Source organism: Drosophila sechellia, unplaced genomic scaffold (assembly GCF_004382195.2).
Source record: "Drosophila sechellia strain sech25 unplaced genomic scaffold, ASM438219v1 Y_427, whole genome shotgun sequence".
Classification (NCBI taxonomy): Eukaryota; Metazoa; Arthropoda; class Insecta; order Diptera; family Drosophilidae; genus Drosophila; species Drosophila sechellia.
The window spans coordinates 3901-29055 of NW_022611428.1; the positions used below are offsets into that span (position 1 = coordinate 3901).

General features: G+C 41.8%; 2 non-coding genes and 1 pseudogene across 2 annotated transcripts; all 3 read right to left on the minus strand.

The window, feature by feature from the left end:
* Nucleotides 1–7890: 7890 nt before the first annotated feature.
* Nucleotides 7891–17258, minus strand: LOC116803516 (annotated as a pseudogene).
* Nucleotides 17259–17652: 394 nt separating this feature from the next.
* Nucleotides 17653–17831, minus strand: LOC116803513. Its single transcript, XR_004363633.1, has one exon. It is a non-coding gene; the product is annotated as a 5.8S ribosomal RNA (ribosomal RNA).
* Nucleotides 17832–18518: 687 nt separating this feature from the next.
* On the minus strand, nt 18519–20513 carry LOC116803514. Its single transcript, XR_004363634.1, has one exon. It is a non-coding gene; the product is annotated as a small subunit ribosomal RNA (ribosomal RNA).
* Between the last annotated feature and the right edge of the window lie 4642 nt (nt 20514–25155).

The following is a 25155-nucleotide window of genomic DNA, read 5'->3' on the forward strand; positions in this document are numbered from 1 at the left end:
TACCCTCTCACTTAAATGGCTTTTCTCTATAATACTAAGAGAATATGGGAATATCTCAGCATTTTTTCCCATATACATATAATAATTAACCATTTTCATATGTATATTATTTAATTTAATCATATAATTGCCAAAATCATATGAATACATAAGTTTTGAACAATATGAGAGGTCGGCAACCACTGCCTACCTATAGTAGTTTTTGAACCCTCTGTCGTAATTCCGGTCGTTTACACTACTATACCCTCTCACTATAATGGATTTTCTCTATAATACTAAGAGAATGTGGGAATATTTCAGCATTTTTTCCCTTATACATATAATAATTAATCATTTTCATATGTATATTATTTAATTTACTCATACAATTGCCAAAATCATATGAATACATAAGTTTTGAACAATATGAGAGGTCGGCAACCACTGCCTACCTATAGTAGTTTTTGAACCCTCTGTCGTAATTCCGGTGGTTTACACTACTATACCCTCTCACTTAAATGGCTTTTCTCTATAATACTAAGAGAATATGGGAATATCTCTGCATTTTTTCCCATATACATATAATAATTAATCATTTTCGTATGTATATTATTTAATTTACTCATACAATTGCCAAAATCATATGAATACATAAGTTTTGAACAATATGAGAGGTCGGCAACCACTGCCTACCTATAGTAGTTTTTGAACCCTCTGTCGTAATTCCGGTCGTTTACACTACTATACCCTCTCACTTAAATGGCTTTTCTCTATAATACTAAGAGAATATGGGAATATCTCTGCATTTTTTCCCATATACATATAATAATTAACCATTTTCATATGTATATTATTTAATTTAATCATATAATTGCCAAAATCATATGAATACATAAGTTTTGAACAATATGAGAGGTCGGCAACCACTGCCTACCTATAGTAGTTTTTGAACCCTCTGTCGTAATTCCGGTCGTTTACACTACTATACCCTCTCACTATAATGGATTTTCTCTATAATACTAAGAGAATGTGGGAATATTTCAGCATTTTTTCCCTTATACATATAATAATTAATCATTTTCATATGTATATTATTTAATTTACTCATATAATTGCCAAATTCATATGAATACATAAGTTTTGAACAATATGAGAGGTCGGCAACCACTGCCTACCTATAGTAGTTTTTGAACCCTCTGTCGTAATTCCGGTCGTTTACACTACTATACCCTCTCACTATAATGGATTTTCTCTATAATACTAAGAGAATGTGGGAATATTTCAGCATTTTTTCCCTTATACATATAATAATTAATCATTTTCATATGTATATTATTTAATTTACTCATACAATTGCCAAAATCATATGAATACATAAGTTTTGAACAATATGAGAGGTCGGCAACCACTGCCTACCTATAGTAGTTTTTGAACCCTCTGTCGTAATTCCGGTCGTTTACACTACTATACCCTCTCACTTAAATGGCTTTTCTCTATAATACTAAGAGAATATGGGAATATCTTAGCATTTTTTCCCATATACATATAATAATTAACCATTTTCATATGTATATTTTTTAATTTACTCATATAATTGCCAAAATCATATAAATACATAAGTTTGAACAATATCAGAGGTCGGCAACGGTCTTTCCTCTATAATACTAAGATAATATGGGAATATTTCATCATTTTTTCCCTTATACATATAATAATTAATCATTTTCATATGTATATTATTTAATTTACTCGTATAATTGTCAAAATCCTATGAACACATAAGAGAATACAATATGAGAGGTCGGCGCAACCATAATATAGTAGTTGATGACGAGGTGTTTGGCAACTTGACACAATCCATTAAAGTCTTTATATTAATTATATGAAAGGGACAATATCATATGCGTCACTAAATTGATGACGAGGTGTTTGGCAACTTGATACAATTCTTTAAAGTCTTTATATCAAAAATTATATGATAGGGACAATATCATATGCGTCACTAAATTGATGACGAGGTGTTTGGCAACTTGACACAATTCATTAGAGTCTGTATATTAATTATATGATAGGGACAATATCATATGCGTCACTAAATTGATGACGAGGTGTTTGGCAACTTGATACAATTCTTTAAAGTCTTTATATCAAAAATTATATAATAAGGACAATATCATATGCGTCACTAAATTGATGACGAGGTGTTTGGCAACTTGACACAATCCATTAAAGTCTTTATATTAATTATATGATAGGGACAATATCATATGCGTCACTAAATTGATGACGAGGTGTTTGGCAACTTGATACAATTCTTTAAAGTCTATATATCAAAAATTATATGATAGGGACAATATCATATGCGTCACTAAATTGATGACGAGGTGTTTGGCAACTTGACACAATTCATTAAAGTCTGTATATTAATTATATGATAGGGACAATATCATATGCGTCACTAAATTGATGACGAGGTGTTTGGCAACTTGATACAATTCTTTAAAGTCTTTATATCAAAAATTATATGATAAGGACAATATCATATGCGTCACTAAATTGATGACGAGGTGTTTGGCAACTTGACACAATCCATTAAAGTCTTTATATTAATTATATGATAGGGACAATATCATATGCGTCACTAAATTGATGACGAGGTGTTTGGCAACTTGATACAATTCTTTAAAGTCTTTATATCAAAAATTATATGATAAGGACAATATCATATGCGTCACTAAATTGATGACGAGGTGTTTGGCAACTTGACACAATTCATTAAAGTCTTTATATTAATTATATGATAGGGACAATATCATATGCGTCACTAAATTGATGACGAGGTGTTTGGCAACTTGACACAATCCATTAAAGTCTTTATATTAATTATATGATAGGGACAATATCATATGCGTCACTAAATTGATGACGAGGTGTTTGGCAACTTGATTCAATTCTTTAAAGTCTTTATATCAAAAATTATATGATAAGGACAATATCATATGCGTCACTAAATTGATGACGAGGTGTTTGGCAACTTGACACAATTCATTAAAGTCTGTATATTAATTATATGATAGGGACAATATCATATGCGTCACTAAATTGATGACGAGGTGTTTGGCAACTTGATACAATTCTTTAAAGTCTTTATATCAAAAATTATATGATAGGGACAATATCATATGCGTCACTAAATTGATCAGTCGCGATCGAACACTCGACGAGTGCAGACGTGCCTGCGGATCGACAGCAAATTGTTAGCAAATTGTTAGCAAATTGTTCACAGTTGTAAGTCCCGTTACTTGTGCCCAGCCACTTCGCGTCGCGTGATCTTGTCGCGCGTTTTGATTGGCCCAGCCAACGTACCTAACGGTAGTTCGCACTAACACCATCGCACACCCGAGTGTGCGTGTTATCAGCGCAAAAAACCCAGTGCTCGAAGCAGCGGTATAATTGCAAAGCAGCAGCCACGTGCTGCCTGGCTCACCGGCTTACGGTGCCCAGCTTCCCCCCCCCCCCCCCTCCTCACTCCTTATCAACTTTGGAGAAGATGGACTGGCAGGCCCCCCCGCGCACCCACAAGCTTGGAACAACACCACGCAAAAAGGCTCTGAGAACACGCAAGAGCAGCTCCAGCAGCGAGGGAAGCACCTCGCATACAGAGCCGGGCGAGATAAAGCGAAAACCGGCAAAGAAAGCACAGGGAGAGGAGCTGGAAGATAAGCCAAGCACTAGCGCAGCTCTGCGCAAGAAGCTCGCCAACAACGCCTTCGCTTTACTCTCGACCGAAGAAGACGAGTACGACCAAGAGAGCTCTGATGACGAACCCGGACCTAAAGACGATTCCAAGCCCAAGACCCCCGAGAAACCAAAGCCCACCCCGAAGACCATCAAGCCACCTCCGATTTTTATCCCCGATGTGACCAACATCTCGGCACTCGTCAAGATGATCACGACTCTTGTAGGCCCGAAGAACAATTTTACCTACAAGACCGTGAATGGCAACAACGTACGTGTCATGATGCCGGACAAAGAGTCCTATACAGCTCTGCGTCTCCAACTTGTGGCCCAAAACAAGAGGCATCGGACTTTCCAGCCGAAAGATGAACGTGCATACAAGGTTGTCATCAAAGGACTCCACCACTCCACCGATCGTGAGGAAATCATTGAAGACCTTCGCAGACAAGGGCACGCTGTTAGAGATCTGCACAATCCCATTGGCAGAAGAACTAAAGAACCGCTGGGAATATTCTTCGCCAACCTGGAGCCTTCCAGCAACAACAAAGACGTCTACCAAGTCAAGCGGATCTGCAGGTCGGTAGTAACCATTGAACCGCCGCAGAAGTTCAACGACGTGCCTCAATGCTTCAGGTGCCAAGGATTCGGTCATACACAGCGTTACTGCTTCCTGGAATACCGATGTGTAAAGTGTGGAGGCCCTCACGAATCGAGGGCATGTGAGAAGAGGGAGGACGACAAAGCGTGCTGCTTCCACTGCCAGGCGGACCATCCTGCGTCTTTCAAGGGATGCCCTGCATACAAAAGGGCCAAAGCACTCGCTGCTCCGAAAACAAGGCCCGTCGCTAATGCTAACAAGGCGCCGCCCGTGGCATCACCAAACGTCACCTCTGGCAGGAGCTACCGAGACGCCCTCAACGGAGTGCACGCAGCACCGCAGAATCCCACAACCCCAGTCCAAACCCAAACAGAAACCCCACACTCCGGTCAGATAGAAGCGATGTTCGCTCGCATGGAAGGAATGATGGAAAGGATGATGGAGCGCATGTTCACCCAGATGACACAGCTGGTGGCCACCATTCTCAACAGCAAGTCATGCAACTAAAGCTCCACCTAGTCGTCTGGAATGCGAACGGCCTGCAGAACAGCAAGGCCATAGTCGAGCACCATCTGAAGACCCACCAGATCGATATCCTACTCGTAGCCGAAACCCACTTCTCCCCCAGATCCCACTTTAATATCAGCGGATATGACCTCATCCATGCAGACCATCCTTCTGGCAGAGCACGCGGTGGAGCAGCCATCCTCATCAGGAGCGGTATTCAATACCTAGAGCTGCCCGCGTTTCAGCAAGACTGGGCACAATGTCCTGTCATCAGGATTGTCAGCCCGCAAGGAGATTTAGACATTGGAGCGGTCTACTTTCCCCCCAGATACCGCATAACAGCATCTCACCTCAGTGAGTTCTTCGAGCATTTTGGGCCCCGCTTCATAGCAGCTGGAGATTATAACGCCAAACATTCTTGGTGGGGATCGCGCGCCAACAACCCCAAAGGGAAAACTCTGTTTGGGTATCTGCAACGCCACCGACTGGACTGCCACTCCACTGGCGAGCCCACTCACTGGCCAACGAATCCCCTCAAGACTCCAGACCTACTGGACTTTGCTGTGTCGAAAGGCATAGGGCATGCGAAGATCAGCTGCACAACAAATGCTGATCTCCTGTCAGACCACTGTGCAATAAACGTGCTAATCAACACGCCAGTCCTCAGGAAAACCCCGCTCAGAAGGCTCACTGGAAAATATACCGACGCCGCCAAGTTCGCGTCCTGGATGCTCTCCACCGTCAATCCGAACCCCATCCTCAACACACCCAGGAACATTGATGAAGCTATCGGGAATCTCACCAGGCAGATGCAAAACGCTGCGGAATTCGCAAGCCCACCGCCACCAAAGACTGCGAGAACACCTAGCAGGGACCTCCACCTCTGGTCCCCGGAAATTGCGGCACTCGTGACTGAGAAGAGGCGTCTCAGGAGAGTTTGGTTCTTGACGCGCAATCCAAGAGACAAAACAGCGCTCAATCACGCCACAAAGGAGTTGAAGGACAAGATCTCCAGCCTACGCCAGGACTCCTTCCTCAGATTCCTCGAGGAACTCTCTCCCGGGGACCCAGACCACAATCTGTGGAACGTCACCCGCCACATTAAACGACCAGCCAAAAAGGTTTCCGCAGTGCGCAAAGCAGATGGATCCTGGTGCCTTTCGGATGCTGAAAGAGCAGAAGCTTTCGCCGAACACCTTTATAACGCCTTCTCTCCGTTCGACTGCTGCACTGCCGAAGAACATGCTGAAACAGCCCGGTTTCTCAATAGCCCAAGCTCTCCCGGTCCCCCGTTGGAACCAGTCGACCCTGAGGAAGTTGCGCAGGAGATTGCTCTACTGAAGAACAACAAATCTCCAGGCCTGGATCGTATAGATGCGGCGGCCCTAAAAATGCTCCCATCCCGCTGCACACAAATGCTGGCCAGCATTTACAACAGCTGCTTCCGGCTAGGGTACTTCCCGGAAGAGTGGAAAAGAGCAGAGGTTATTGTCCTCCTCAAGCCTGGTAAGCCTGAAGCCAATCTCGCCTCCTATCGTCCGATTAGTTTGCTGGCAATCCTCTCCAAAATACTCGAAAGAGTATTTTTGCGCAGAGTATTGCCAGTACTGGATGAGGCTGGTTTGATCCCCGATCACCAGTTTGGCTTCAGGCGCTCCCACGGAACACCAGAGCAATGCCACCGGCTAGTCGAACGGATCCTCGAGGCATTCGAGCAAAAGAAATACTGCTGCGCTGTAATGCTCGACGTGAAGCAGGCATTCGACAGAGTTTGGCATCCTGGACTCCTCCATAAACTCAAATCCTACCTCCCAAGCCCCCATTTTACCCTCCTCAAATCCTACACTGAGGGAAGAGCATTCCAAGTCAGATGCGGAAGTGCAATAAGCCTACCCAGACTGATCAGAGCTGGAGTTCCGCAAGGCAGTGTGCTCGGACCAATACTGTACACCCTTTACACCGCAGACCTTCCCATAATCCCCTCCAGGAACCTAACTATAGCGACTTATGCAGATGACACGGCTTTCCTCGCCTCCTCATCCGACCCACGAGAAGCCTCCGAAACAATCCAAAGGCAAATGGACGCGCTACATCCCTGGCTCAGCAGGTGGAACATCGTAGTGAACGCGGAAAAATCTACCCAAACAACATTTGCACTAAGGAGAGGAGACTGCCCACCGGTCACGCTAAACGGAGTCATCATTCCCAACGCACCCGCACCCAAGTACCTAGGACTTACCCTGGACCGCAGGCTCACTTGGCGTCCCCACATCGTCAGCAAACGCATACAGGCCGATGCGCGTCTGAGGCAGATGCATTGGCTTATTGGGAGAGGGTCCAAGCTAAGGCAGAACCACAAAATCCTGGTGTACAAGGCAATTCTCAAGCCCATCTGGACCTACGGGATACAGCTATGGGGCACGGCAAGCCACACGAATCGCCTGCGTATACAGCGGTTCCAGAATAGGTGCTTGAGAATTGCCTGTAATGCGCATCCCTACCACGAGAATGTCGCCATACATAGGGAACTTGGAATCCCACAAGTCGCTGATGAAATCTCCAGGCTCAGCGAGAGATACCTGAAAAGGCTCGAAAACCACCCTAACCACCTCGCCACCAACCTGTTAGACAATAGCCAAACAAGCAGACGTCTCATGAGGAGACACCCTCTCGATCTTCCACAACAATAGACAACACATATAAAACCCGCCACAAATACATGTACAATAGTATCCCTTAAGCTAATGTTCCCCCGCAAAACCATTTAATTATTGTCCACTAGGACAGATTTTAAATAAATAAACGCACGCTAAAGAAAAAAAAAAAAAAAAAAAAAAAAACTAAATTGATGACGAGGTGTTTGGCAACTTGACACAATTCATTAAAGTCTTTATATTAATTATATGATAGGGACAATATCATATGCGTCACTAAATTGATGACGAGGTGTTTGGCAACTTGACACAATCCATTAAAGTCTTTATATTAATTATATGATAGGGACAATATCATATGCGTCACTAAATTGATGACGAGGTGTTTGGCTACAGGAAAAAATCATTTATTTATCGAATCATCAAGCAAAGGATAAGCTTCAGTGGATCGCAGTATGGCAGCTGCTCAACCACTTACAACACCTTGCCTGTTACAAAAGTCGTTTACAATTGATTCTAGGCTTTGTCATTGTATTAAATAATGCTTTTATATGTAACTAGCGCGGCATCAGGTGATCGAAGATCCTCCTAATTTACTATGTTACAAATTACATTGGCATCACATCCATTGTCGTTTATAAAATAAATTATAAACTTTAAATGGTTTAGAAGCCATACAATGCAAATTGCCCCTTATTTATCATTGCAGTCCAGCACGGATACGACCTTAGAGGCGTTCAGGCATAATCCAACGGACGTAGCGTCATACCACTGTTCGCTCGAACAAGTATTGTGCCATTGGTCCGTACCTGCGGTTCCTCTCGTACTACGCAGGAATGCTGTCGCAACAACGTTTTGTCATTAGTAGGGTAAAACTAACCTGTCTCACGACGGTCTAAACCCAGCTCACGTTCCCTTGCATGGGTGAACAATCCAACGCTTGGTGAATTTTGCTTCACAATGATAGGAAGAGCCGACATCGAAGGATCAAAAAGCGACGTCGCTATGAACGCTTGGCCGCCACAAGCCAGTTATCCCTATGGTAACTTTTCTGACACCTCTTGTTAAAAACTCTTTAAACCAAAAGGATCGATAGGCCGAGCTTTTGCTGTCCCTGTGTGTACTGAACACCGAGATCAAGTCAGCATTTGCCCTTTTGCTCTATGTGTGGTTTCTGTCCGCACTGAGCTGGCCTTGGGACACCTCCGTTATTATTTGAGAGATGTACCGCCCCAGTCAAACTCCCTACCTGGCAATGTCCTTGAATTGGATCATACCTGAGTAATTGGAGTTATACCAAATTTTCAAATCAAAAATACATAAATGCATCGTTTTATTAAAGAATTTGTTTGCGATTATATAACAAACTCGTGATACTTTGATCAAGAAGCTTGCATCAAAACCCAATACCATAAGATATAATAAATATATCCGTATAATGGCTAGGAAATGATACACGTTCCATTTAATCAAGTAAGTAAGGAAACAATAAGAGTAGTGGTATTTCATTGACGATACCAAACCGAGGTCTAATATCTCCCACTTATTCTACACCTCTTATGTCTCCTTACACTGCCAGATTAGAGTCAAGCTCAAAAGGGTCTTCTTTCCCCGCTAATTATTCCAAGCCCGTTCCCTTGGCTGTGGTTTCGCTAGATAGTAGATAGGGACAGTGACTTTCGGACCTCTCCGAACTTGTTTTACGTGGCGTGTTCCACACTGAAGGGATTACAACCACGACACCCTGAACACCCACAAGTGGTGCATGTATCAACATGGTGCATGAGTCTGGATACGCCAGACAAACGTCCCGGACTGGAAGCTATAGCTATGTACATAGCGACCACCCCGGTAGCAATTCGAGTACTTGCTTGCCGGGCAAGCACTCCCCCTTGCTGAGGAGCGAGATCTACCTAAAATCTCTACTGATCTCTGGGTCACAGCACCCGAGTTTTGCGCAACTAGCACCGTAACTCAAACGTCGAACACGAAGGCTCTACCCGCGATATGGGTATCAACCACAGCCACCACGATACTCCCACCAGGGGGCCTACCTCAATGTGCTGTCTTGGAGCAGCACAACCCGTGGTACCGAAAGAGAGGCTCGGTGGGCCTCCTCCTTTTGCTCCGACAAGCATGGTTAGAGGAACCAGTCGCTATATTAGTCGCCTCTTACGACAAGCAATAGCGGGCTGTGGAAGTATTCTCGCCCGCTAACCACACGGCGAAGTTTTGGGCTAAATACCCCTCCTCCTACGGAACACCTCGTCCGCAAACGCTGCCAGCCGTTGAATCCTCTGCTGATCTTCCAGGATTCTATTGAAGGTCCAGTTTTCGCCAAGGCGCTGCACTCCAAGTCCATCGAGGTTTCGCAAATCTGCATATAGAGGACAAGCGCACAATATGTGCATCCAGTCCTCATATGGATCACCACAAGCGCAAGCAGTGGTATCGCTGAGGGCTCTCCCTTGCAAAAATGCGTTAAACGACCCGTGACCTGTCAGCAGGAAAGACGTCCTCATCGAGAATCCAAAGCTTGGATCTCGATAGGCGAGAGTGACGTATGGGATGAACTTGTGCGTCACCCGTCCTGGTTCGCTGTCGTCATCCCATCTGTTTTGCCAATTCTGCAGCAAGCACTCCTCTAGGCGAGTCTTCCTCTGCTTCCAGCTTAGACACGTAGTGTCCTCGCCGTATAGCCAGTCGTTCTCCTCCAGCGGGTATCCACGCTTCAGCTTGTACTTGACCGCTAAAAACTTAGCAGCCAAGTCAAGCGGGGGAGCTCCGCCAAGTACCTGCAGTGCCACTGTGGACACTGTTCGGCATACCGAAAGGCATCCAAGCAGGATTAGCCTCTGGCAGGAGGCTAGTCGTCTCCGGGCGGCTACCTGTTCGGCGGTGTCATACCATACCGGGGCACCAAACAGCACACAAGGTGCCATGAGTCCGTCATATATGGTCCGCCTGGCTCGAGGACTGAAGCCCCAGTCGGCTCGAAGCACACGCGCCAATGCTCCAACGACTCCGGTCATCCGCTGGCGAAGCGAAGCTATGTGCGTGAGGAATTTCATTCCTTCACTGACCGTGATGCCAAGGTACCGACAGCTACGCACATACGGAAGGTTCGCTCCAGCAAACCTCACCGTAGGCGCACGTCTCAAGGCACCTTTCAGCAGCATTATTACCGTCTTGCTGGTCGAGACGGTAACGCCAACTTCCGCTCCCCACGCTTCTACGATGGACATCAGCTCTGCACCTTTTTCCTCTAGCTCAGCTCGGGAATTTCCCTCGACGAGAAGCAGCAAGTCATCCGCGTATGCACTCAGCTGGCAATACGGCTGGAGACGCTGAAGCAGTACATCCATCAGTATGTCCCAGATAAATGGGCCACTGATTGACCCCTGCGGGCAGCCTCTAGTTACCGGTACATCCACAGTACCGGAACTGCTTCGGATCACTGCTCTTCGGCCGGAGAAAAAGCTCTGCCACAAGCCCATCTCCCGGCATCCCAAGTCGGCTAGTCGGCGGAGTGCAGCACTCCATTCGACGTTGTCGAATGCTCCTTTGAAGTCCACGAATGTGCCGAGCACGTATTGCGCCGGGCTGGCACAAACACTGCTCTTCACGTGCCTCCAAGCATCCTCCACACATCGTCCTTGGCGAAATCCAAATTGCCATCTGCAGCCTTCCGGAAGAACTTCTCTCACACGATTCACCATGATGGCCTCGAGCACCTTACCAAAGACTGGTAGCAAGCATATTCCTCTATATGAGGAGGGCTCACATTTGTCCTTATCTGGCCCTTTGAGCAGCGAGACAACTCGTGGGCACTTCCACTCAGCGGGAAAGTATCCTAATCGGATGCATCGGGAAAACAACGATGCAAGGTGCTCGGGTATGGCGCGCCAGACTGCCTTGCAGATAGTGCCATTAATGCCGTCCAAGCCGGGAGAGCGCCTGCTCTTCAACCGGGCAACACATGCATCAACCTCGAATACTTCGAGGGCCGGTGGGACTTCCTCCGCGATGGCAGTCGGTGCTTCGGACTCCGCAACTGGGAAGAAATTGCGGAGGAGCACTCGTGCACAGTCACCCCAATCGGTGATCATCTCGCCATTCACGCGGAGGCACCCAATCTCCGTGCACTTCCTGCGGCCTCGGCAAATCTTATAGACGCGCCCCCATGGGTCGTCGGCATGATCTCCCACGAAGCGTTTCCACTCATCCATTTTCGCCCTCCAAATGAGCTTCTTGTAGTTGGCTGAGGCCCGCCTCAGGTCGACCAATACACGCTCTATTGCGGCATCATCATCATGACGCCTTCCATTTTGAAGTAGGCGACGAAGTCTCCGGACTTCGCGCCTTGCATCACAGAGGTCGGCAGTCCACCAACGTGCTCTCCTGCTGGGCAATCGGATGGACTTTCTTCCCAGCGCAATATCACATACATTATGTACTATACTGCGCAGGGTCGAAACTTGCTGGTCCAACGGCGACTCTGAGAAGTTTTCCGGAAGTTCGGCTGCTCTACTCACCATTTCCTCCTTGAACAATCGCCAACGTGCATTGGAGAAGTTCCAGGACGGCACAGGAGCTATGCTCTCAACTGCGCGCGCGGTAGTTGGTTCGGCCACAACAGTAATGATGTTGTGGTCACTCAATTCCCACTCGTCCACTCTCCACTCATATGTGGCCCACATAGATGCTGCCTCATTGACGATTGTCACGTCGATATCGCTTGTAGCTCTGTAATTATCGAACGTGTACACCTCTGTTGACTGGTTTAGGGCGGCGACTCTTGCCTCCAGCATCCACTCTGACAGCAGCTCACCCCGTCTGTAGTTAGCTTGCCCCTCGGCATGACGAGAGAGTTTGCTAAGCCACATGGGGGACACTGCATTCGCGTCGAGGCCCAGGATTGCGGGGGTTCTGCTGGCCTGCAGCAGGACCGCATCCATGTACCGGATGTACGGTTCCAGAGGTGCATCATACTGGCAGTATGCGGCGCAAAGGAAGATTGAGCCAAAACTCCCTTTCACGACCAGACATACGCCATAATCTGTGGTGAGGGTCTCCACTGGCATACAGATGGCTTCCTGGTGATCCACTAGGATGGCTGCCTTCCCTCGCCGATCGATGAAAATTCTCATTCCTTCAGGCAGCACATCCATTCCGTCCCCGCGAGATACGGCTCCTGCACCAGCGCGAACATAGACTCCGATCTCCTGAGTCGGACTCCGAGCTCGATGGTCGCAGCTCGGCCTCGGCCACAGTTCGCTTGGATGAAGCTAAACATTAGTGTCTAGCTTGCACCCTCGCCAGCAACGCCCCGTATATCGGGCAAACGCTCGAGAGCATGTAATGCCCCGAGGGTTGCCCTCTGTGGCGGCAGTTCCGGCAGTCCACCGGGTTTTGGCACTTTGCCGCAGTGTGGCCTTGTTGCCCGCACTGGCGACAGACACTATCCTTCTGCCGGCATTCGCTGACCTTGTGGTCGAAACCCACACATCTGTGGCAGGCGTATGTGCGGACCTGTGACCGGCATCGGAATGAGAACCACTTGATGTAGACACGACCTACATCAAGCTTCGCCATCGCCCGGTCGTCAACCTCCAGCGTCACATTTACTGTGGCGCCGTCAGCTACCGACCACGCCTTGGTCACCAGGTGCACTGACTTCTTAAACTGGGCCAGATTCATTTCGCTGTCGAAGTTGTTTTCGTGGAGCTCCTTCATAAACTCCTCAGGGCCGATAGCTGTGTCGACGTCATATACGACGACCTTCGGCTTCTCGGCCGCATTCCGTGCCACATTTAGGCCAACCTCGGCGAATCTTTTTGAAGCGACCACCTTCTGCAGCTCTCCCACCGAAGGAGTGCGAATGATCGCACCACCACCTCGACGGAGCTCACGGACCTCGTGTACTCTGACTCCGAGAGAGGGTGCAACCATCGTTCGCACCTTTTCCGCTATGTCTTTCCCCGATAGCGCAGGGTCGTCGCACTTCACCACCGCTGACCACGTCTCGCGGACCTTGGTAGTCCGCGGGGCAGCGATGGGTGCAACCTGCTGCATCTGGGGAGCATTGGCGGCCGTATTTTTCAACAGATTCAACGACGGCGGCGGCGGTGGCGGCATAGCAAGCCGCGTCTCCAGCTCTCCGCACCGGAGCATTAGCGCCAACACCAGCTCATCGTAGCGGCTGATAGCATATGAGAGCTCTTCCGTGTCCACTTCTCCTAGTCTGCGGAAGCTGCTTCTCACCATGCGCTGTGTGGCCGACAGCTCTGCCATCATGGCTGCTTGCCCAGCACGGGCGGCAGCGGTGGCGGCAGTGGCAGTGGTGGCAACAATTTTAGCAGCAGTGAAAACGGCGGAGGCAGCAGTGTGGTCGGCAGCAGGGGCAGCAGTAGGATCAGCAGCGGTGGCAGCAGCGTGGGGGGGGCAGCATCAATGGCAGCGTTCTCCGTAGCCGCCCGGGCGTCCTCCAGCGACGAAAACGGCTCCTCCAGTACCCCAACGGGTTCTGGCACTCCATTCGATGCCAGGGCAACCAATTTCGCCTGCGTTGGCGCCGAGCTCTTAGATGCCAGATGGCTTCTGCGCCTGCCTCGTCTGGACTTCATCGAGGCACTACTTCCGCTCAAGGCACTCGCGCTGCTGTCGCTCTCCATCGGCATAAATACGATGGTGGCTCCACCTACCGTCGACGCCAGCAACCGTATGCTCGTTTACTCGCTGACAAAAGGTAGTTGCTCTGGAACTCGAGCTCCACCTATCGGTAGAGTCTGGTAGCACTAAAACTCTCCCTAGACACAAACCTTAGCAGTGACTCCCACCAATAAGCTTTGTGACAGCTGATCAAAAAGCTTACTCGAAAAACTTACTCGTAAGTTCGCCTTCAGCACGTGCTAAGTGGAAAATTCCCAACAATTAATTGTTAATTACTTCCAAACCGCTTGTTTATAACACACGAAAATTAGCACACGACTTTCGCGGAGCACTAATTCACCGATTTTATTACTTTCCAAACACGGAAAACCAAGTTCTTCGCAATCTGTACACGAGCGCAACGAAAACACGTCCGTCGTTAATCCATTCATGCGCGTCACTAATTAGATGACGAGGCATTTGGCTACCTTAAGAGAGTCATAGTTACTCCCGCCGTTGACCCGCGCTTACTTGAATTTCTTCACTTTGACATTCAGAGCACTGGGCAGAAATCACATTGTGTCAACACCCGCTAGGGCCATCACAATGCTTTGTTTTAATTAGACAGTCGGATTCCCCAAGTCCGTGCCAGTTCTGAATTGATTGTTAATTGATAATCGTTATAATTGATAAGAACTAATTGGTTTAACCCAAATAGTATTCTTAAAAATTTTAGCAAGAAAGTTCCACAATTGGCTACGTAACTAAACTATCCGGGGAACAAGTAACTAACATAAATGCTAGAAACTCTATTTACCCAGAACGAGCACATAAACCATGTTATTGTTTCCCAATCAAGCCCGACTATCTCAATCTTCAGAGCCAATCCTTATCCCGAAGTTACGGATCTAATTTGCCGACTTCCCTTACCTACATTATTCTATCGACTAGAGACTCTTCACCTTGGAGACCAGCTGCGGATATTGGTACGGCCTGTTGAGAAGTTTGCGTGTCCCCACCATAAATTTTCAAGGTCCGAGGAGAAAATATCGACACAACAGTATATGTCATGCTCTTCTAGCCCATCTACCATATCTCTCTGCGAAAGACTTCCATGGTAGTACGGCTATAAAACAGAAAAGAAAACTCTTCCGATATCTCTCGACGGCTTCTTTATGGTCGTTCCTGTTGCCAGGATGAGCACGAGGCCCATATTTAATAACAAACGGATACTCAACAGGTTACGGAATTGGAACCGTATTCCCTTTCGTTCAAAATTATTCAAGTGTATTATATTCGCTTTGTTTATATAGTTAGGCATTTTTGTTTTACTTGAAAATTTTCGGCTTTCGCCTTGAACTTAGGACCGACTAACTCGTGATCAACCACTGTTCACACGAAACCCTTCTCCACTTCAGTCCTCCAAGGTCTCATTCGATTATTTGCTACTACCACCAAGATCTGTACCAATGGCAGCTCCATGCAGGCTTACGCCAAACACTTCTACGCATACCATTGTACCTTCCTACTCACTAAAGTTTCAAAATTTATATCACAAGTAATATAAATCATCTACTTTAGCGGTAATGTATAGGTATACAACTTAAGCGCCATCCATTTTAAGGGCTAGTTGCTTCGGCAGGTGAGTTGTTACACACTCCTTAGCGGATTTCGACTTCCATGATCACCGTCCTGCTGTTTTAAGCAACCAACGCCTTTCATGGTATCTGCATGAGTTGTTAATTTGGGCACCGTAACATTACGTTTGGTTCATCCCACAGCGCCAGTTCTGCTTACCAAAAGTGGCCCACTGGGCACATTATATCATAACCTTGAACTTCATATCAAGAAAGTTAAGGTTCTTACCCATTTAAAGTTTGAGAATAGGTTAAGATCGTTTCGACCCTAAGGCCTCTAATCATTCGCTTTACCAGATAAGATTATTTTATATAATATTAAAATGCACCAGCTATCCTGAGGGAAACTTCGGAAGGAACCAGCTACTAGATGGTTCGATTGGTCTTTCGCCCCTATACTCAATTCTGACAATCGATTTGCACGTCAGAACTGTTTCGGTCTTCCATCAGGGTTTCCCCTGACTTCAACCTGATCAAGTATAGTTCACCATCTTTCGGGTCACAGCATATATGCTCAAGGTACGTTCCAGTTAGAGGCATAAATAATATAAATATACATTATACATAACTATATAGAACGCCCCGGGATTGTGTTAATTAGCTATAAATAGCTAAAAAACTAATCCCATTATTAGTCAAGTTAATTACGCTATTAGGTTTACATCCCAATAACTTGCACATATGTTAGACTCCTTGGTCCGTGTTTCAAGACGGGTCCCGAAGGTATCCTGAATCTTTCGCATTGTTAATCATACAAGAGCATATAATAAACACAAAAATCAATGATAATTATGCCATTATATAATTCCGAAAAATTAACGCTCTGTAATAATATAAATCTATCAGCACTTTATCAAATTAATAACATTTATTCTGTGTTAAAATGCAAGCAATTTAATTGGAATAAACTATAAGTTATATTTTATGATAAATTTGGGATATGCTAATAGATTACAATGTCCTTATATGGAAAAAATGCACATTATTCTTAATAATATTATTTAAATATTACAATTTTAATGATGAATTTTCCATAACGGATATTCAGGTTCATCGGGCTTAACCTCTAAGCAGTTTCACGTACTGTTTAACTCTCTATTCAGAGTTCTTTTCAACTTTCCCTCACGGTACTTGTTTACTATCGGTCTCATGGTTATATTTAGTTTTAGATGGAGTTTACCACCCACTTAGTGCTGCACTATCAAGCAACACGACTCTTTGGAAACATCATCTAGCAATCATTAACGTTATACGGGCCTGGCACCCTCTATGGGTAAATGGCCTCATTTAAGAAGGACTTAAATCATTAATTTCTCATACTAGAATATTGACGCTCCATACACTGCATCTCACATTTGCCATATAGACAAAGTGACTTAGTGCTGAACTGTTTTCTTTTCGCTCGCCGCTACTAAGAAAATCCTTGTTAGTTTCTTTTCCTCCCCTAATTAATATGCTTAAATTCAGGGGGTAGTCCCATATGAGTTGAGGTTGTATATATAACTATATTTTGCCATAAATTCTTTATATATAAATGATAAAACAATCAATTAAATTCGTTATAAATAGTTCCAATAGTTCTTGTAAGCAAAGTCATTTTTATCCATTTAACGAACCAACGAAGAATAATAACAAAACCAAGATTTTTCTTTTTCCGAATCATTAATAAGAGACAATTCTAGATGAAAAATATTTCAATTTTTTATGCTAGACATTTCTCAGTATTATTTGATTGAAAAAGAAAATATTTCTCTTCGTTTTTCACATTCAAATGTGAGATAATGTTTTTCATTTCTTTTTTAATATTATGAATAAAATCATTATTTAATCCAATAATATACCATATGCTTATAAAAAATTTATAAACAACTTAATTAGCATAGTCTTACAACCCTCAACCATATGTAGTCCAAGCAGCACTATAAAATTAATTAAAGTACATAACAGCATGGACTGCGATATGCGTTCAAAATGTCGATGTTCATGTGTCCTGCAGTTCACACGATGACGCACAGTTTGCTGCGTTCTTCATCGACCCATGAGCCGAGTGATCCACCGCTTAGAGTTTTATAATTCAATTTTATATAATGTCAATATTGTTTTTATTGAAAGAAATTAAAAATACACCATTTTACTGGCATATATCAATTCCTTCAATAAATTTATTTTTATACCTAAAATAAATGTTGCGAAATGTCTTAGTTTCATATAAGCATTATGTATCATAATAATCTGGTTATGGTTTGCTATTTTGGGTGACACATACTGCAAAATTTATATAAAACATTAACCTGATGGATGACAGGTACAAACATTGTATATTTTAGGTTGTTGCATTAGCCAACGTATGCTCATAACATAGATGAACAATACATATTCGCAACGCGTGTATATTATGGTCCATATACACACACACTTATTTTGATTACCACACATTCAAAATTATTTTTATTTTAATTCGACTTCTACTTTCGAATTTAGTTTAGTTTCTTCGATTTCCATTTTCGAGAATTTGTTTTTATAGGAAACGCCGTTGTTGTAGTAAGTACTGCCACAAATACGCACAGCAACATTAATAATGTTAAAGTCTTTTTATGAGGTTGCCAAGCCCCACATATAAAATAAAAGCCATCTTCATTTTATTTTGACTTTAACTTTTGATTCCGTGGAATCATTTTGTAATATTTTTATTTTGGTAAATTGTATTTATTTGTATTATAACAAATATTTATTAACGATAAGGATATTATACAATAATGATCCTTCCGCAGGTTCACCTACGGAAACCTTGTTACGACTTTTACTTCCTCTAAATAATCAAGTTCGGTCAACTTTTGCGAAACAACCGTAACACGCAAGGCGTCACAGTGATCACGTCCGGAGACCTCACTAAATAATTCAATCGGTAGTAGCGACGGGCGGTGTGTACAAAGGGCAGGGACGTAATCAATGCGAGTTAATGACTCACACTTACTGGGAATTCCAAGTTCATGTGAACAGTTTCAGTTCACAATCCCAAGCATGAAAGTGGTTCAGCGGTTTACCCGGACCTCTCGGTCTAGGAAATACACGTTGATACTTTCATTGTAGCGCGCGTGCAGCCCAGGACATCTAAGGGCATCACAGACCTGTTATTGCTCAATCTCATTATTGCTAGACGCAATTTGTCCATTTAAGAAGCTAGTGTCCTTATAATGGGACAAACCAACAGGTACGGCTCCACTTACATAAACACATTCAAACACAATAAACATTTTACTGCCACCATGAATGAAGGCTACATAAGCTTCAGCACCATAATCCTGAAGATATCTATTTAATATATTTGAGTCTCGTTCGTTATCGGAATTAACCAGACAAATCACTCCACGAACTAAGAACGGCCATGCACCACCACCCATAGATTCGAGAAAGAGCTATCAATCTGTCTTACACACTTATGTTCGGACCTGGTAAGTTTTCCCGTGTTGAGTCAAATTAAGCCGCAGGCTCCACTCCTGGTGGTGCCCTTCCGTCAATTCCTTTAAGTTTCAGCTTTGCAACCATACTTCCCCCGGAGCCCAAAAGCTTTGGTTTCCCGGGAAGCGACTGAGAGAGCCATAAAAGTAGCTACACCCAATTGCTAGCTGGCATCGTTTATGGTTAGAACTAGGGCGGTATCTGATCGCCTTCGAACCTCTAACTTTCGTTCTTGATTAATGAAAACATCTTTGGCAAATGCTTTCGCTTAAGTTAGTCTTACGACGGTCCAAGAATTTCACCTCTCGCGTCGTAATACTAATGCCCCCAAACTGCTTCTATTAATCATTACCTCTTGATCTGAAAACCAATGAAAGCAGAACAGAGGTCTTATTTCATTATCCCATGCACAGAATATTCAGGCATTTGAAGCCTGCTTTAAGCACTCTAATTTGTTCAAAGTAATAGTACCGGCCCACAATAACACTCGTTTAAGAGCACTAGTGCAGGTTTTTAAATAGGAGGAACATATGAAAAAATACAAGTATTTAATCACATATAAGAACTCCACCGGTAATACGCTTACATACATAAAGGTATAGTACTAACCACAATTGTAAGTTGTACTACCCGTATGAAGCACAAGTTCAACTACGAACGTTTTAACCGCAACAACTTTAATATACGCTATTGGAGCTGGAATTACCGCGGCTGCTGGCACCAGACTTGCCCTCCAATTGGTCCTTGTTAAAGGATTTAAAGTGTACTCATTCCAATTACAGGGCCTCGGATATGAGTCCTGTATTGTTATTTTTCGTCACTACCTCCCCGAGCTGGGAGTGGGTAATTTACGCGCCTGCTGCCTTCCTTAGATGTGGTAGCCGTTTCTCAGGCTCCCTCTCCGGAATCGAACCCTGATTCCCCGTTACCCGTTGCAACCATGGTAGTCCTAGATACTACCATCAAAAGTTGATAGGGCAGACATTTGAAAGATCTGTCGTCGGTACAAGACCATACGATCTGCATGTTATCTAGAGTTCAACCAATATAACGATCTTGCGATCGCTTGGTTTTAGCCTAATAAAAGCACATGTCCCATAAGGTTCATGTTTTAATTGCATGTATTAGCTCTAGAATTACCACAGTTATCCAAGTAACTGTTAACGATCTAAGGAACCATAACTGATATAATGAGCCTTTTGCGGTTTCACTTTTAATTCGTGTGTACTTAGACATGCATGGCTTAATCTTTGAGACAAGCATATAACTACTGGCAGGATCAACCAGAATAATGTTTTTCCTTCATATTCCATTCATATTTTTTGAATCGAAATAAGCAATATAATAGATATATAGATTTTTCACTTTATATAATTCCATGATTTTTATTATATTGAATAAAATTCAATATTTCGCCTTTGGGTAAAATTTTAAATATATAAATATAAGTAAAAAATCTATTCGATTACGGCCATTTTTATATAGCATTCGTAATCCATATTTTCATTTTTAATTTATACTTGTTTTACCAATATAACAAGAATTTCATATAATTATTGTAATATATATGTTTCTATAATTTTATCTTTTTATATATACATATTTCATTATAAAATATCATTTTATTTCCAACATACATAATTATTGTATCCACACATGTACAATTTTTGTTTAACCAATATAAATATTAAGTTAAATCATTTGCATTTTGAAGATAAATTTAAAATTTATCTCTTTTCATATATCTCTCTGGTAATATATAACATAAAACCAAGCGCATATGATAATATTTCCACATTTAATATATAATTTTATATTTCTTTCATAAGAATCCATATTTGTATTATACCGTAACGATATAATAATCCAACTATACGGCAGGTAATAAATTAATATTTGCCTGCCTCCAAAAATTAACGATAATATATGGAAACGATTTGTTATTCTATATATAATAGAAACTTGACTTTTGTTTCAACGATATTATCTAAAAAGCGTATATTCCTATTATCCGCGGAGCCAAGTCCCGTGTTCTATAGAACTGAGAAACAAATTTGTACGGATAATAATATACTTTATTTTATGTAACCAATATAAACATAATCCGAAATAAATATTTCGAATAATGCGGGAGGTCGGCAACCACTGCCTACCTATAGTAGTTTTTGAACCCGCTGTCCTCAAAGCGGGTATTTTCAATTCCGTTTGCCATCCAACATACGGTCTATTCTCTTATATATTAAGAGATTATAGGAACATTTCATTTTTTTTCCATTATTCATATATAATATGATTATTTTTTTTTTTATACATATAATAAATATTAATTTTTATATGTTTATTATTTAATTTACTCATATAATTGCCAAATTCATATGAATACATAAGTTTTGAACAATATGAGAGGTCGGCAACCACTGCCTACCTATAGTAGTTTTTGAACCCTCTGTCGTAATTCCGGTCGTTTACACTACTATACCCTCTCACTATAATGGCTTTTCTCTATAATACTAAGAGAATATGGGAATATCTCAGCATTTTTTCCCATATACATATAATAATTAACCATTTTCATATGTATATTATTTAATTTAATCATATAATTGCCAAAATCATATGAATACATAAGTTTTGAACAATATGAGAGGTCGGCAACCACTGCCTACCTATAGTAGTTTTTGAACCCTCTGTCGTAATTCCGGTCGTTTACACTACTATACCCTCTCACTATAATGGATTTTCTCTATAATACTAAGAGAATGTGGGAATATTTCAGCATTTTTTCCCTTATACATATAATAATTAATCATTTTCATATGTATATTATTTAATTTACTCATACAATTGCCAAAATCATATGAATACATAAGTTTTGAACAATATGAGAGGTCGGCAACCACTGCCTACCTATAGTAGTTTTTGAACCCTCTGTCGTAATTCCGGTCGTTTACACTACTATACCCTCTCACTTAAATGGCTTTTCTCTATAATACTAAGAGAATATGGGAATATCTCAGCATTTTTTCCCATATACATATAATAATTAACCATTTTCATATGTATATTATTTAATTTAATCATATAATTGCCAAAATCATATGAATACATAAGTTTTGAACAATATGAGAGGTCGGCAACCACTGCCTACCTATAGTAGTTTTTGAACCCTCTGTCGTAATTCCGGTCGTTTACACTACTATACCCTCTCACTATAATGGATTTTCTCTATAATACTAAGAGAATGTGGGAATATTTCAGCATTTTTTCCCTTATACATATAATAATTAATCATTTTCATATGTATATTATTTAATTTACTCATACAATTGCCAAAATCATATGAATACATAAGTTTTGAACAATATGAGAGGTCGGCAACCACTGCCTACCTATAGTAGTTTTTGAACCCTCTGTCGTAATTCCGGTGGTTTACACTACTATACCCTCTCACTTAAATGGCTTTTCTCTATAATACTAAGAGAATATGGGAATATCTCTGCATTTTTTCCCATATACATATAATAATTAATCATTTTCGTATGTATATTATTTAATTTACTCATACAATTGCCAAAATCATATGAATACATAAGTTTTGAACAATATGAGAGGTCGGCAACCACTGCCTACCTATAGTAGTTTTTGAACCCTCTGTCGTAATTCCGGTCGTTTACACTACTATACCCTCTCACTTAAATGGCTTTTCTCTATAATACTAAGAGAATATGGGAATATCTCTGCATTTTTTCCCATATACATATAATAATTAACCATTTTCATATGTATATTATTTAATTTAATCATATAATTGCCAAAATCATATGAATACATAAGTTTTGAACAATATGAGAGGTCGGCAACCACTGCCTACCTATAGTAGTTTTTGAACCCTCTGTCGTAATTCCGGTCGTTTACACTACTATACCCTCTCACTATAATGGATTTTCTCTATAATACTAAGAGAATGTGGGAATATTTCAGCATTTTTTCCCTTATACATATAATAATTAATCATTTTCATATGTATATTATTTAATTTACTCATACAATTGCCAAAATCATATGAATACATAAGTTTTGAACAATATGAGAGGTCGGCAACCACTGCCTACCTATAGTAGTTTTTGAACCCTCTGTCGTAATTCCGGTCGTTTACACTACTATACCCTCTCACTTAAATGGCTTTTCTCTATAATACTAAGAGAATATGGGAATATCTTAGCATTTTTTCCCATATACATATAATAATTAACCATTTTCATATGTATATTTTTTAATTTACTCATATAATTGCCAAAATCATATAAATACATAAGTTTGAACAATATCAGAGGTCGGCAACGGTCTTTCCTCTATAATACTAAGATAATATGGGAATATTTCATCATTTTTTCCCTTATACATATAATAATTAATCATTTTCATATGTATATTATTTAATTTACTCGTATAATTGTCAAAATCCTATGAACACATAAGAGAATACAATATGAGAGGTCGGCGCAACCATAATATAGTAGTTGATGACGAGGTGTTTGGCAACTTGACACAATCCATTAAAGTCTTTATATTAATTATATGAAAGGGACAATATCATATGCGTCACTAAATTGATGACGAGGTGTTTGGCAACTTGATACAATTCTTTAAAGTCTTTATATCAAAAATTATATGATAGGGACAATATCATATGCGTCACTAAATTGATGACGAGGTGTTTGGCAACTTGACACAATTCATTAGAGTCTGTATATTAATTATATGATAGGGACAATATCATATGCGTCACTAAATTGATGACGAGGTGTTTGGCAACTTGATACAATTCTTTAAAGTCTTTATATCAAAAATTATATAATAAGGACAATATCATATGCGTCACTAAATTGATGACGAGGTGTTTGGCAACTTGACACAATCCATTAAAGTCTTTATATTAATTATATGATAGGGACAATATCATATGCGTCACTAAATTGATGACGAGGTGTTTGGCAACTTGATACAATTCTTTAAAGTCTATATATCAAAAATTATATGATAGGGACAATATCATATGCGTCACTAAATTGATGACGAGGTGTTTGGCAACTTGACACAATTCATTAAAGTCTGTATATTAATTATATGATAGGGACAATATCATATGCGTCACTAAATTGATGACGAGGTGTTTGGCAACTTGATACAATTCTTTAAAGTCTTTATATCAAAAATTATATGATAAGGACAATATCATATGCGTCACTAAATTGATGACGAGGTGTTTGGCAACTTGACACAATCCATTAAAGTCTTTATATTAATTATATGATAGGGACAATATCATATGCGTCACTAAATTGATGACGAGGTGTTTGGCAACTTGATACAATTCTTTAAAGTCTTTATATCAAAAATTATATGATAAGGACAATATCATATGCGTCACTAAATTGATGACGAGGTGTTTGGCAACTTGACACAATTCATTAAAGTCTTTATATTAATTATATGATAGGGACAATATCATATGCGTCACTAAATTGATGACGAGGTGTTTGGCAACTTGACACAATCCATTAAAGTCTTTATATTAATTATATGATAGGGACAATATCATATGCGTCACTAAATTGATGACGAGGTGTTTGGCAACTTGATTCAATTCTTTAAAGTCTTTATATCAAAAATTATATGATAAGGACAATATCATATGCGTCACTAAATTGATGACGAGGTGTTTGGCAACTTGACACAATTCATTAAAGTCTGTATATTAATTATATGATAGGGACAATATCATATGCGTCACTAAATTGATGACGAGGTGTTTGGCAACTTGATACAATTCTTTAAAGTCTTTATATCAAAAATTATATGATAGGGACAATATCATATGCGTCACTAAATTGATGACGAGGTGTTTGGCAACTTGACACAATTCATTAAA